General features: G+C 47.8%; 1 protein-coding gene across 3 annotated transcripts in view; it reads left to right on the top strand.

Moving 5' to 3' along the window:
• NAA60 (N(alpha)-acetyltransferase 60, NatF catalytic subunit) overlaps nt 1-14769 on the top strand; it is a 95969-nt gene that overhangs the window by 43314 nt on the left and 37886 nt on the right. For all 3 annotated transcript variants that reach the window (XM_030211403.1, XM_030211405.1, XM_030211404.1), the window contains one exon: nt 1483-1608. The gene's annotated coding sequence lies outside the window, so the exon portion shown is untranslated. The remainder of the gene's footprint in view (nt 1-1482; nt 1609-14769) is intronic.

Below are 14769 nucleotides of genomic sequence, written 5' to 3'. Positions count from 1 at the left end.
TCAAGGCTCCCCTCTTGCCCCCATTTTGTTTAACATTAAGATGATACCTCTTGGTGATCTTTTAGAAAAACATGGTCTTTCGACATATATGCTGATGTCACCATTTATATCCCATTCTCTAAGGAATTATTTGAAATAAATCACATGATTAGGGATAAAACTTATGGAATCACGGGCTTCTAATTTCAAACTAAAACTTAATACGGATAAAACTAAGTTTCTAATTATAACTAACCCTCACCATCTTATGAATCTTAATAACTTCACTATTAAGAACAAAACCTATTCCTTTTGAGTCATCAATGAAAATCTTGGGAGTCACAATAGATTGTTTCCCACCGTCTCTAAGTTGACCTCAAGTGTCTTTCACTCACTATTGAAGCTAAAGAGATTGAGGCCATTTTTCTCTAAATCTGTCTTTTGTACTCTGGTTCAATCCCTTGTCCTCACCAAATTAGTCTATTGCAATTCCATCTATGCTAGACTTAAACATGGTCTTCTCAAAAGATTACAACCAACTCAAAATACTGCAGCTCGTCTTATATGTAGATCTCCTCATTTTGCCAAAGCCACTCCTCTTTTATATGAGCTACATTGGTTACTAATAAGAGATAGAATATCTTTCAAATTATGTGTTTTCATTCACCAAATTCTGTTTGGTCAAGCCCCATCATGTATGAATAATCTTATTGAATTACCCCCTCGTAATGCTGTTTCATCATCTAGAGAATATCTTGTCTTACATTTCTGTGATATATAAAACAATTCACTCTCCTAATTTCTCCTATCAAGCCACCAAAATTTGGAATTCTCCCTAAATCAATCAGGTTTAAAGATGATTACTTAACTTTTAGAAGTCTTCTAAAAACACATTTCTTCAGGCTGGCCTTTCTGAATACAAAGAACTCTGTTTGAATTTTACCCACACCCTTTTCTTAATCTCCTTTCCCATCAAGTCCTACCTAATTATGCTCTTACCTATCCACCCTTAATTTGTTTGTCCTTGAGGTAGTCTAAATCCCTGGTTACTTACTGCACATGTATTAATTTGCTTCTTGAACTTATTGTAATTTGTGTTATATTCTGTACATTATAATGTTTTATTCACTTTATTATTTGTTTGTAAGTCACATTGAACTTGAGTCTATTTCGGGCTAATGTAAGGTATAGATGTCATGAATGAATGAATAAATAATTGTAGAGGGAGTAGGTCTCTGCTCAACTGGAATATGAGATTCCCACATTTATATGCAGGGTTAGCTTTTCATTTGGAAACGTTAACCACAGTATCGATTTGTTCATTTTGTAGAATCATTTAGAATTGATCACTGAGTTCTCCAGTATATAACTAGAATGTCTGTTTTATAGTTTGTATTGGTTAAAGTTGAGAAGATTCTTGACAGCAGATGCTGACTTGACTCTGTTCTCATGAAGTGATTGTGAGCTGCCTGATGATTTCTGAAACGTGCATTCATGTTTTAGGTTTCTGTAGGATTTCCTCTACAGTCTGCTCCTTTGGCCATATGAACCGGTCCCCTTGTTCTTATCCAGGAGATTCAAAGAAAAGTGTTCAAACAGAATAATAGGTTCAAGGAACACCTGTTAAAAGTAAGTTATCATGATCTTTCCTCTGCTTTTTGTGGCACATTCTTTTTATTGTCTGTGGAAAATCCTTTTCTTACTGAATTAAAGACAGTGATGCTAGGCCACAAGAAATGCAGAATAGCATACCAGGCCTGTTCATTTGAACCAGCAAATCTAAAGCAGCACAAAAGAAATGCATTAAAGCAACCTACAGAATACTCTCTTTTTTTTTTTTTAAATCTCCTACAGGATGGAAATATTTTGTAGCCATGTAACAATTCAGGATAGCCCACAATTATGTTCAGCTTGTTAAATCTAATAGTTAATGAGAGGATTAACCACAAGTAAGTGGACTCTTGAGATAAAGAAGAAATGATGTATCGCAATGTTTATGATACAAACACTGTATATAAATTGGAATGTTATAAAGAGAGCCTGCTAAAAACTGGAAGAAAAAGGGAGACTGCCATAGGGGGGAAAAAACTGCAATGGTAATTGATTCAAATTTAAAATGCCGTTTTTTTTTTTAATGTCCTGTATTGCTTTTACATGCTATACTTTATGAATTCTAGAATGAGTCTCTGTTTGGCATAATGAAGTTAATCTGAGAGAGATATCCAACATATCTTGCATAGGAGAGAGGTTCATTCCTATCCTTGGATGCTTGGCAATGTGTTATGGCTAAGAGTATTTTTTGTACGTTGAGGACTGACTGCCCTTCACAAAGTCTACTTGGGATTCAGTTACCAACTCGGGAAGTATTTCCCCCAGTCTTGTGGCCATAACCTTAGCTAGCAGTTTTATGTCTACGATCAGAAGGGATGTAGGGTTGACTCATAAAGGCCTATCTTTGGGCTTTTGTTGTTTGAGTATGAGTGTGATTAGGGCCATATTAGCACACAGATGGAAAGAGCCCTCATCCACAACTTCCTTGAGGTAGGAGTGTAAAGGCCCTATAAGCTGATTTTGAAGACTCTTATAGTAGCTCCCAGAGAATTCATCCGTACCCGGGGCTGAGTATGTTTTCAAGGAACAGATAGCGTGTCGTAGTTCCTTGGGTTGAACGGGCTTGTTGAGGGTTGTTATAGCTTCTGGTGTTAGTTTAGGCAGCTTCTGCTTCCAAAAATTTGCTCACAGAGTGGTTGTGGTTATTCCCCGGTGTAGGTCCATAGGGTGGAGAAATAGTAAACAGTTGTTGGACTTTATCGTGATTTCTAGTGACGATCCCTGCCTTGTCCCTCAAAGCCAGCACCGCCCAGGAGCCCCCCTCCTCCAAGTTTTAACTAATCATGCCATCAGTTTCCTTGACCAGTTGCCATACTTAAAGAATTTGAATTTGCGATACAGCAACAAACGTGGTTTGCTCATGGATGAGAGTGTTTGTTTTTATTTATTTATTTTCTATTTTTGTTACATTTGTACCCCGCGCTTTCCCACTCTTGGCAGGCTCTTTGGGCTGTGTAATAGGCTTCCTTGTTTTTTGTCGTTGGTGTTCTAGCATATATTTTTTTAGGGAATCTAGTTGACCTAATTGCATTGTGCTGGCTGATATCCTTTTTTCCCCGTGCACTCGTATATGCTATCATTTCCCCTCTCATTATGACCTTTGCCATTTCCCAAAATAGCCCCAGTTGATCTTTATGTAACCCATTGATTGAGACAAAGAATTCCTATCTATCTTTATGGTGGTTCTGGAATTCTTGGTTTGTTGCTAGGTATGCCAGGAAGTGCCAGTGATGCTGTGGCTGAAATGACTGTCGGGGGGGGGGGGGGGGGGGGGGGGGTGTCAATATCAATTGACACAGTGTAGTGATCCGATACATCCCCTGGGCCCACATGAGCTCCTGTTACTCTTTGGAAGAGATTTTGATGTATTAGAATGTAATCCAGTTTGGACATGGTTCCATGTGCTCACGAAACGTGTAGGGTGAAGAAGACGCCAGGGATCTACCTGGTCTAGGTCTTTGGTGAATTGATATAGAAGCCTTCTCCAGGACTTTGAGCATGCGTTTTTCCTGGAGTATGTGATCAATCTAAGGCCCTATCTAAAACCAAATTTGTATCTCCAAGCATCAGTAGGTTTTTCTGACTATAGGGGAACAATTTCTGTAATAGGGTAGGATAAAACTGTGGTTCATAGGGGATGGAAGAGTATAAAACTAGTAGAGAATGCCAAGTCCTGTGGATCCGCAACTGCAAGTAACTTCCCTCCTCATCCTTAAAGATTAATTTGGCCTGATAATTAAGCTGGTTATGTATAAGCTCTGCCACCCTTCCCCTCCTCCTGTCTGAAGTGGCACCTCCCCTCCCATGTCTGCTGGAGCTTCCAATGTTCTTCGTCAGTCAGTCTAGTCTCCTGCATGCATTCTATGTCTACTTTACGGTGATTTAACATTTGTAATATTTTAGTGTTCTTTATAGGGGAGGAAATCCCACATTCTGTGATGCTAACCTACAGTAGACCAGCTGCTGCCTCCTAGTGATGAGAGAGAAGTCGAGTGAATAAGTGACCAGAAGGACCCCAGGGTGCCCAGCCTTGCCCCACAGTCCTCTCTGCCCTCCAATTCCCCAACAGCTTGTGCCTCAGTAGCTTTCAACAAGACATGAAACATGTAGCACACTGAAAAGAGAAAATACAAAATTCCCCAGTGCAGGATTTGGATCCCCTGAAGTAGCAAAATCCAGCCCACTCTCCTTCCTATCTCTGCCCAACCCTTGCCCTGAGGCTGAACATAATTATCATAATGCATCGGTCTTCTTATCAGAAAACAACCTTGGAGTCACTGGTGTGCAGAGGGTTCCCCCTTTCACTAGCATTGTACATGTTAATCTGTCCAAGTAGCAATTACTGGTAGATTGAATTGCATCCATATGAGTAGTACTCACTGCATGGTGTAGGTTTTAATGTGTAGCTCTTAGGCCACTTTCTCCATTGAATTGTTCTCACTGATCTCAGTTGCCTGCCCATTTACATGGTGTGCAAGGTGTTTAGCCAGTCCAGTGCCAACTTAGGCATTGCATAGGTGTTTAACTTCCCTTTATAGAAGATTTTTAAAGTTGCTGGGTATTGTAGTTGGAACTTTAATTTGCGTTCTATCAGGCTGGTGCACATAGGACAGAATGTCTGTCTTCAGGCAGATAGCAATGCTGAGTAAACCTGAAATAGGCGTATGGTTTGCCCATCAAATTTGAGATCTTGCTGCTGAGATTTGTAGGCCCTGAGAACAGCCATGTTTGATTTGTATCTATGAAATTTAACCTTCCATATCATCATGCTGATCAATCCATAGACTGGTGGGTTGTGTCCATCTACCAGCAGGTGGAGATAGAGAGCAATCCTTTTGCCTCCCTATATGTGGTCATGTGCTGCCGGAAACTCCTCAGTATGTTCTCTATCTCAGCAGGTGGTGGTCACACACAGCAGCAGCTCTGGCTAGGCCTCCAAGCCTAATTTTTAGGTTTTGTTGAGTGCCTGGGGTTGAGGGCTCTTCTTGAGCAAGTGCAAACCTGGTGGCGCCAGGTCCCTCCTTTTCTCCCCCCTCCCGCTGGCTCTGTTTAAAAAAAAAAATTTTGGACGTCCTTAAAGGCGTTTATTTCGACGTTTATTTAAACGTTTATTGCAGCTGCTCACTGGGACACCAGGTCGTTACAGCTCGGAGCGAGATTTTTTATAGCGGGCAGGGGGTTCCCCGATTGATCTCCATGTGGCCTATGGCGTCGGAGGGCGAGGGCGCGAAGAATCGCTCCCCGGACCGCGTGTGCGCTCCTAACGGGGATGCGGGGGTATTAAAGTCTGATTCGCCCTTGTTGGGTGTCAGTTCGGAGGCCGGTCAGTGTCCCGGGTCTTCCTCCGGTGCGGCGGTTTTTCCCGCCATAAACGCCCATCCCCCGCTGCTCGCCTCCGCCATCTTGGCCGGCCACTCTGCTCGGACGGCTTCTTCTTGGGCCGCCCTTGAGCTGGGAGACGTTCATGCCATGGCCGCCCTTGATTTGGGCGATGGCAAAAAAGTGGCTAAAGTTAAGCGCCGTTCTTCCCGCGCGGCTCCTTCGCGGAGTGTTGCGCCGGACGCCATCTTGGATGCGCAGCATGTTTCTCCCCCGCTCTTACGAGCGCCGGTTGAGGGTGCGTCTAGGGCTGTGGCCCAGGCTGCTGAAGTGCACAGTCTGGGGGGTTTCTCCCCCGAGTTTATTTTGCTGCTGCATCAGGCCTTCCTTATGCAGAACGCTGCCCCTTCTCCCTTGTCCGATAAAGGGGTTGAGGCCCCCGGAAGTAAACGCCCTCGGGTGGATGCCCAGGCCTTAGAGGACGCTGTTTCCTCTGATGTAGATGAGGGCAGCGTATCTGAGTTCTCCCAATGGTCCTTTGGGGATTCCTTGGAGGAGACGGATTCCCGCTCGGATGGAGCGGATGACCCCTCTGCAGCACGGATCTTTCGCTCAGAGGATTTGCCCAACCTGTTAATGCAGGCCATGAGCATTTTAAAGATTTCCTCTCCGGAGGACGTCTCTCCCTCAGCCCCTGTTGGCTCCGCCATTATGCTGGGGACGAAGCGCCCGCCTAGAACCTTCCATGTGCATGATGCCATGCACACCTTAATTTCGGCTCAATGGGATGTCCCTGAAGCGAGCCTCAAAGTGGCTAGGGCTATGTCCCGCCTCTATCCTTTGCCTGAAAGTGAACGTGAGGCCTTTCTTTGGCCTACCGTGGATTCTTTAATCACTGCGGTGACTAAGAAAACGGCGTTGCCGGTGGAAGGTGGCACGGTCCTAAAGGACGCCCAAGACAGAAGATTGGAGGCGGCCTTAAGGTCGTCCTTCGAGGCGGCTGCCTTAAGTTTGCAGGCCTCAGTTTGTGGCTCCTACGTGGCCAGGGCGTGCCTGACGATTGTGCAGCGGGCTTCCCCCTCGGATCCTTCCTTGAGGGCTGATTGGCCGGCCCTGGAGTCGGGCTTGGCTTATTTGGCAGACTTGCTGTATGATGTCTTGAGAGCCTCGGCTAAAGGTATGGCTCAGACAGTCTCTGCGCGGCGGTGGCTTTGGCTGAAACATTGGTCTGCGGACCACGCCTCTAAGTCCCGCCTGGCTAAGTTGCCTTTTAAAGGCAAGCTGCTCTTTGGGGTCGAGCTGGACAAAATTGTGACCGATCTCGGCACGTCTAAGGGCAAGAGGTTACCAGAGGTCAGGGCTCGGGCCAGTGCTCGCCCCGGTATCTCCAGAGGACGGTTTCAGGAAGCCCGTCGGTACCCCCCGGGCAAGTCGGGCTCCTCTGCCCCCTCTTCCTTCAAGAGGAACTTCTCCCCCAAGCGGCATTCCTTTCGCAGAGACCGCCGTCCCGGAGGTGCGCCCTCCGGTCCTCCCCCAGGGTCTCATACCCAAATGCGGGGTCCTGGTCCATGGCCCAGTGCAAATTGGAGGACGCCTGTCCTCGTTTCTGGGCGAGTGGACCAGGGTAACTTCAGACGCTTGGGTGCTGGAAGTCATCAGAGACGGCTACAAGCTAGAGTTCTGCCGACCCTTAAGAGATGGGTTTGTACTCTCTCCCTGCAAGTCTCCGGTCAAAGCTGTGGCAGTGCAGCAGACCTTGGACAACCTGATACGCCTGGGTGCGGTCGTTCCGGTGCCAGAAAATCAGATTGGCAAGGGACGTTACTCCATTTACTTTGTGGTACCAAAGAAAGGAGGTTCTGTCCGGCCTATCCTCGACCTCAAAGGGGTCAATCGGGCCTTGAAAGTGCGGCACTTTCGCATGGAGACTCTCCGCTCTGTTATAGCGGCAGTGAAGGCAGGAGAGTTCTTGGCTTCCTTGGACATCAAGGAAGCGTACCTGCATATTCCCATCTGGCCTCCTCATCAACGCTTTCTGCGTTTTGCAGTCCTGGGCCGACACTTCCAGTTCAGAGCCCTCCCTTTCGGGTTGGCTACTGCTCCGCGGACCTTCTCCAAAGTAATGGTGGTCATCGCGGCCTTCCTGCGAAAGGAAGGAGTACAAGTCCATCCTTATCTGGACGACTGGTTGATCCGAGCCCCCTCTTATGCAGAGTGCGGCAAAGCTGTGAACCGGGTGGTTGCTCTTTTGAGCTCCCTGGGGTGGATCATCAACTGGGAGAAGAGCCAGCTGCGCCCGACTCAGTCCCTGGAGTATCTGGGAGTTCGATTCGACACCCAAGTGGGCAGAGTGTTCCTGCCAGACAATCGGATTGTCAAACTTCAGGCTCAGGTGGACCAGTTCCGAGTAGCCTCTCCTCTTCGGGCTTGGGACTATGTGCAGCTGTTGGGCTCTATGACGGCCACGATGGAAGTAGTGCCCTGGGCCAGGGCTCATATGAGACCACTACAACTCTCTCTGCTGCAGCGCTGGACTCCGATGTCGGAGGATTATGCTGTGCGCCTTCCCTTGGACCCAGCAGTGCGCAAGGCGCTGAGCTGGTGGCTGCAGACAGACAAGTTGTCTGCAGGAATGCCTCTGGTGACCCCAGAGTGGATTGTCGTCACGATGGACGCCTCTTTGTCGGGCTGGGGAGCCCACTGCTTGGGAAGGACAGTGCAGGGGCTCTGGTCTCCTGCAGAGGCAAAGTGGTCTATCAACCTCCTGGAACTCAGAGCCATTCGGTTGGCGCTTTTGGAGTTCCTCCCGGTACTGGCGTTGAAACCAGTACAGGTCCTGTCGGACAATGCCACGGCTGTGGCCTATGTCAACCGCCAGGGAGGTACCAAGAGCGCCCCTCTAGCCAAGGAGGTCATGAATCTATGCCAGTGGGCGGAAGCAAACCTGGAACAGCTGTCAGCGGCCCACATTGCCGGAGTCATGAATGTCAAGGCGGACTTTCTCAGTCGCCATACCTTGGATCCCGGAGAGTGGCAGCTATCTGCTCAGGCGTTCTTGGACATCACGAAGCGCTGGGGCCAGCCGAGCCTAGATCTGATGGCGTCATCGGCCAATTGCCAAGTGCCGCGCTTTTTCAGCAGAGGACGGGACCCTCGATCCCTGGGAGTAGATGCTCTTCTCCAACAGTGGCCGACACAGGAGCTTCTCTATGTGTTCCCGCCCTGGCCCATGTTGGGCAGGGTGCTAGACCGGGTGGCAAAGCATCCGGGCCGGATAATCCTGGTGGGTCCGGACTGGCTCAGACGTCCCTGGTATGCGGACTTGATCAGGCTCTCAGTGGACGATCCTCTGCGGCTGCCAGTGGAGCAGGGCCTGTTGCATCAGGGTCCCATGGTGATGGAGGATCCCTCCCCCTTTGGTCTTACGGCCTGGCTATTGAGCGGCAGTGTCTGAGAAAGAAGGGCTTCTCAGACAAGGTCATCGCCACTATGCTAAGAGCGAGGAAGCGCTCTACTTCTACTGCTTACGCCAGGGTTTGGCGTACCTTTGCAGCATGGTGTGAAGCAGGCTCACTTTCTCCCTTCACTGCTCCAATTTCTTCAGTGTTGGCGTTCCTGCAAGAAGGTCTGGAGAAAGGCCTGTCGCTCAGTTCCCTTAAAGTCCAGGTAGCGGCTCTGGCTTGCTTCAGGGGCCGCCTGAAGGGTGCTTCCCTGGCTTCGCAGCCAGATGTGGTGCGCTTTCTCAAGGGAGTTAATCACCTGCGCCCTCCTCTGCACTCAGTGGTGCCTGCGTGGAATCTCAACCTGGTGCTAAGAGCCTTGCAGAAGCCGCCTTTTGAACCCTTGTCAAGGGCATCTCTGAAAGACCTGACGTTGAAAGCAGTCTTTTTGGTGGCTATCACTTCAGCCAGAAGAGTTTCCGAGCTCCAGGCACTCTCATGTCGAGAGCCCTTTCTGCACTTCACTGAGGCAGGAGTGTCTATTCGCACAGTGCCTTCCTTCCTGCCCAAGGTTGTTTCTCGCTTCCATGTGAATCAGCAGCTCTGTCTCCCTTCCTTTCGTAGGGAGGACTACCCAGAGGAATACTCTGCTCTCAAATATCTGGATGTGAGACGAGTCATCATCAGATACTTGGAAGTGACCAAAGATTTCCGGAAGTCGGATCATCTGTTTGTCCTGTTTGCAGGTCCTCGTAAGGGTCTGCAGGCTGCTAAGCCTACAGTGGCAAGATGGGTCAAGGAAGCCATTGCAGCGGCTTATGTGGCCGCGGGGAAGGTGCCGCCTATCCAGCTGAAGGCTCACTCCACTAGAGCTCAGGCGGCCTCGATGGCAGAGGCCGGGTCCGTCTCCTTGGAGGAAATTTGCAAGGCGGCAACTTGGGCATCGGCCCATACCTTCTCCAGGCATTACCGCTTGACTGTGGCTGCTCGGGCGGAGGCCCGGTTTGGAGCTTCAGTGTTGCGGTCAGGGATTTCTATGTCCCGCCCTGGGTGAGTACTGCTTCGGTACATCCCACCAGTCTATGGATTGATCAGCATGATGATATGGAAGGTAAAATTATGTATCATACCTGATAATTTTCTTTCCATTAATCATAGCTGATCAATCCATAGCCCCTCCCAGATATCTGTATTATTTATATTCTGGTTGCATTTCAGGTTCAAGTTTAGTCTTCAGTTCCTGTTCAGGAGGACTTTGTGTTCAAGTTTTTCAATGGATTCTTCAAGAGTTGAGACGAATTTGTGTTACAGTGAGCTGCTGCATTCCTCTCCCCTCCGTTTTACGGGGCTGGATTGAGACTTAAAATTCTGCCGGCACTCCCTCCCGCTTCGTGCGGCTGTAGGGCAGCTTTGTACCCCTCCCGCTTCGGCGGTGTTAGGGTCAGTCAGCTCCTCCCGCGGTTGCGGTTGCAGGATAAGCCAGATCCCCCCGCATCGGCGGGTGTGGTGTCCCTCCCCCGCTCCGCGGGGATGAGCTGGACGGATTCCCCTCCCCCACTTGTGTGGGGATGAGCTGGGTTAATTCCCCTCCCCCGTTTCGGCGGTGGTGAGCTGGGCAGAGTGTCCCTTTGTGGGTGTAATTCTCTAAGTGCTGAGTCCTGCGGATGGAGCTTGGATATCGACATACTGAGGAGTTTCCGGCAGCACATGACCACATATAGGGAGGCAAAAGGATTGCTCTCTATCTCCACCTGCTGGTAGATGGACACAACCCACCAGTCTATGGATTGATCAGCTATGATTAATGGAAAGAAAATTATCAGGTATGATACATAATTTTATCATAACTGCTGTAGGGTGGCGATCTCTTGCTTTCAGCTGCCTCACTCGGTGCGCTTTTTCAAGTTGTACGGGGCCCCCACCTCCTGCTTGTGGGTATGTGGCCAATAGCCACATTTCCATCGTTTCAGCCAGGATAGTGTCACTTACTGATTCCAGGAAGTCTATTATGCACAGATTGTCCTGGCTCAACCTATTTTCCAGGTTGTCAATTTTCTCCTATTGTGAAATAATTAGAAGGACTTGTGCAGGCCTTCTAATTATGTAGAACACAACAGCAAAGATGACTCAAAAAAGGCAGATGATGCTTCAGATGGTCTAAATGTTTATTATGACGCAAACAAGACTCAACACAGCTGTGTTTCGGCCAACAAGTCCTGCATCAGGAGTCTCTTAAATTGCACTGAAACGTCCACTTGGAATGATGTCTATAATCGGTATGAAAAAACCGAATAACACATAAAGCACTGTGTGCACTAAAACAAGTGAAATCTCACACAAGCTTCTAGGTGTCAGGCTTCTTCCCTGGAAGCACTGGGTTTGTGAGCCCTTGGACCACTACCGTGGAGCAGCAGTGGCAGGCAAGGTCACCTTCAAAGCAGAGACGAGGCAAGGCTGGACTGGAACCCCAGACTGGAGTTCTGCACTGGAATACACAGGACTGGAACGCACCGGACGGGTGCGCACTGGACTAGAACCCACTGGACTGGTACACACTGGAGTGGAGTCCACTGGACTGGAACACACAGGACCGGAACCTGCTGGACAGGAACACACTGGACCTAGGCTTCACCTACGCTTAGCCACCGTTCCCCGAGGGTTGAGCCCTCAGGTTCGGGCAGCCGGCAGGGCTTGCAGGAAAACCGGAACTGGAGCTAGCAAGCAGGAACAACAGGAATCAGGATACAGAAGTGCCCCCAGGCACCTAGGCGAAAGCAAGGCAGACAGGCAGGGAATGTCCTGGTTCCGGCAATAGTCAGGTCTGGCCACAAGCAGAGAATATCCGGGTTCAGGCAGTAGTCGGGTCAGGCAGCAGGCAGCAAGTATCGGGGTTCAGGCAGAGAGTAGTCAGATTCAGGCAATGGTCAGGTCAAGTAGCAAGACTATGGCTGGAGCTCCAGTAGCAAGGAGTACTGGCAGCGGACAGGACTAGGGCTGAAGCTCCAGAAGCAAAGGAAAACACACACGGGAAAACCAGAAAGCTAAACACAAGAAAACTAGTAAAGCTGTACACAAGCTAACAAGAAAGCTATGCCCAAGCTAACTAGTCACAAGCTAGAAACTCACACTAAGCAAAACACAGGAGAACTAGTAAAACTGTACACAAGCTAACAAGCAAAGCTAAGCCCAAGCTAACTAGTCACACACTAGGAACTCACACAACACAACACACAGGAGAACTAGTAAATCTGTACACAAGCCAACAAGAAAAGCTATGCCCAAGCTACTAGTAACAAGCTAGAAACTCACACTGAACTGGACAAGATAGCAGTGCACAGAGCACTCTAACATACCAGGGACCTTAAACGATGCAAAGGCTGCAGTCTCTAAGCGATTAATAAAGCCCTTCAACACCTGAGGAGCAGCTGCAGCCATCAGTAAGCAACTACGAAGGCTGTCCAGGTACAAACGAGAGACAAGTCTGGCAGCCTAGAAGAACCGGACCGGACTGGGCTAAAGTCTGGAACGGGTAGGAACAGCAAGACAAACTATGGCAGTCACTGTCTCTGGCCACCAGTGGGTGAGAGGAGCACAAACCAAGGAGCAGGCAGAGCGCACACAGAACATAGAGAGACTTAGAATACCTAGGTGCAGCACAGAGGAGCAAACAGAGCCAGGCTGGAGACAGAGGTAGAGCTAACTCAGGCAGCACCCCCAGGTGCAGTAGAGTGGAATAATTAGAGCCATGCTGGAAGCAGCCAGCACACAGAAGGAAAACTACTCCAGAAAGGATAGGCAGAAGCCAGCTTAGAAGCTGACCCCCCAGAAATAAGGTAAGTCTCTGAGGGTGGTCACGGCCACAGACGTGACATTAGGCTGCAAGCAATTATAGACATCATTCCACAGACATGCTTAAAGCTCTTTAATCTAGAGGTTGTGGAAAGAGATGGTGATTTGCGTATATACAATTGTATACAAAACTTTAGGCATCCCTGGTCAAATTGTATGTTTCACTCAGTACCTAAGTGAAGAGAAGCTGATGCAATATAGTGTCCACCTAGAGAGGCAGAATTTGGGGTGGCTAGCATTGTGACTGTAGCATGTGCAAGAGCCTTGCCCCTGCTGCTGCTGCCCCTTATCTCCTACCATGCTGGCCTTGAGCTTAAAGAAGAGTGAATGCTGTGTAGGCCGTGCAAGCACAGGCTCGCACTCTTTCCCACCTGCCTCCACGGTAGACCTCTTGTTGGCGAGGTGGGGGGGGGGGGGGCGCATGATAAGGTAAATGCTGGAAACTAAAAAGCTCTACTTGGGGATTTAAGGGCCTCTGTGGAGCTTAAATGCAGGGATTAAGAAGTGCTAGGTAGGCTGACTTAGATGAATGAATTAATGGAATGAGAGAAGCAAGATCTTAAAGTCTACATAAAACTCTTCTAGCAACCAATGAATTTCTTTTTAAATTGGCTTTATATGATCACCACACTTTACCCCTGTCAGAAATCTAGCAGCAATATTATGCAAGTTGTAGTCTCTTCATTTGCTGATACAGCAAGTTTCAGAGTTGTAGATGACTGTTAACAAATGAGTGAAATTTAAATACTTTCAGCCAGTCAGATGCTGTTGGCGTATTTGAAGTAGTTGAAAAAATATAAGCAAGGTAATATTTCCTTGAACACCTTAGTGCTAAGGCATGCAAAAGATCCTGACTGTCTGATTTCATATCAACTAACAGCAGCACAGCATATGGTGATCAGGTGCTGGTGCTTCCCTGTGTAGCTATCTCTGGGAAAATGGTTATTTGTTGTGTAGTTTCTGTGTAAAAGCCAACCTTTATTTGCCATGGATTGTTTGACAGGCATTCTTACAATCTGTAGAAGAAAAGCCAGACCATCATACAGACCAAAAGATTTGGCCTCATAGGAACATAACTTAAGTTATGTTGAGTGACACAAAGGCTCGTTGAGCCCAATTATTCAGTATCTGAGAATGGCCAGTCTGTCTCACAAGTACCCAGCAGATCCACAAACTCAGTTGTTTCTTATAGCTCATCTGAGTAATAATTTTTAATGTACCATTATTTATTTTGGCCCAGGAACACTCCTTTAGCCTTTAGTAAAAGGAATGGCAGAGAGGTACCACTTGTTTAATTTTGGTTTTATTTTCAGGATCTTGCTCTATTTAGGGTCTGACAATATTTGTTGTACACATTTTGCCATGAAACAGAGAAAATGATAGCAGATAAAGACCATACTGCCTATCCAGTCTGTCAATCCATACCAATTACTAATCTCTGCTATCCCTTCCTTTCTCTTATAGATTCTCTGTGCTTGTCACATTTTTTTAAATTCAAATATAGTTCTTTCTTCACCACCTCCACCGGGAGGCTATTTCACATAACCACCGCCCTTTTCATAAATATTTCTTTAAATTTCCCTGGAGTGTGTCTCCGAGTGGAGGAGTAGCATAGTGGTTAGTGCAATGGACTTTGATCCTGGGGAACTGGGTTTGATTCCCACTGCAGCTCCTTGTGACTCTGGACAAGTCACTTAACCTTCCATTGCCCCAGGTACAAATAAGTACCTGTATATACTACGTAAACCACTTTGAATGTAGTTGCAAATCCCCCCCCCCCCCCCCCCCCACACACACACAGAAAAGGCGGTATATCAAATTCCATTCCCTTTCCCCATTCACATTTATCCTATGCCTCGAAGATGCGTGCCTACTATGTATTTATATTATGGAGGTATTTAAATGTCTCTGTCATATTTCCCCTCTCCCACCTTTCTTCCAAAGTATACATATTGAGATATTTAAGTCTGTCCCCATATGCTTTATGACAAACACCAATGAACATTTTTGTAGCCACTGATTCTGTAGCCTCCAGAATTGTACACAGTACTCTAAATGAGGTCTCACCAGA

Source organism: Microcaecilia unicolor, chromosome 8 (assembly GCF_901765095.1).
Source record: "Microcaecilia unicolor chromosome 8, aMicUni1.1, whole genome shotgun sequence".
NCBI lineage: Eukaryota > Metazoa > Chordata > Amphibia > Gymnophiona > Siphonopidae > Microcaecilia > Microcaecilia unicolor.
This window is presented reverse-complemented; position numbering and strand designations above follow the sequence as displayed.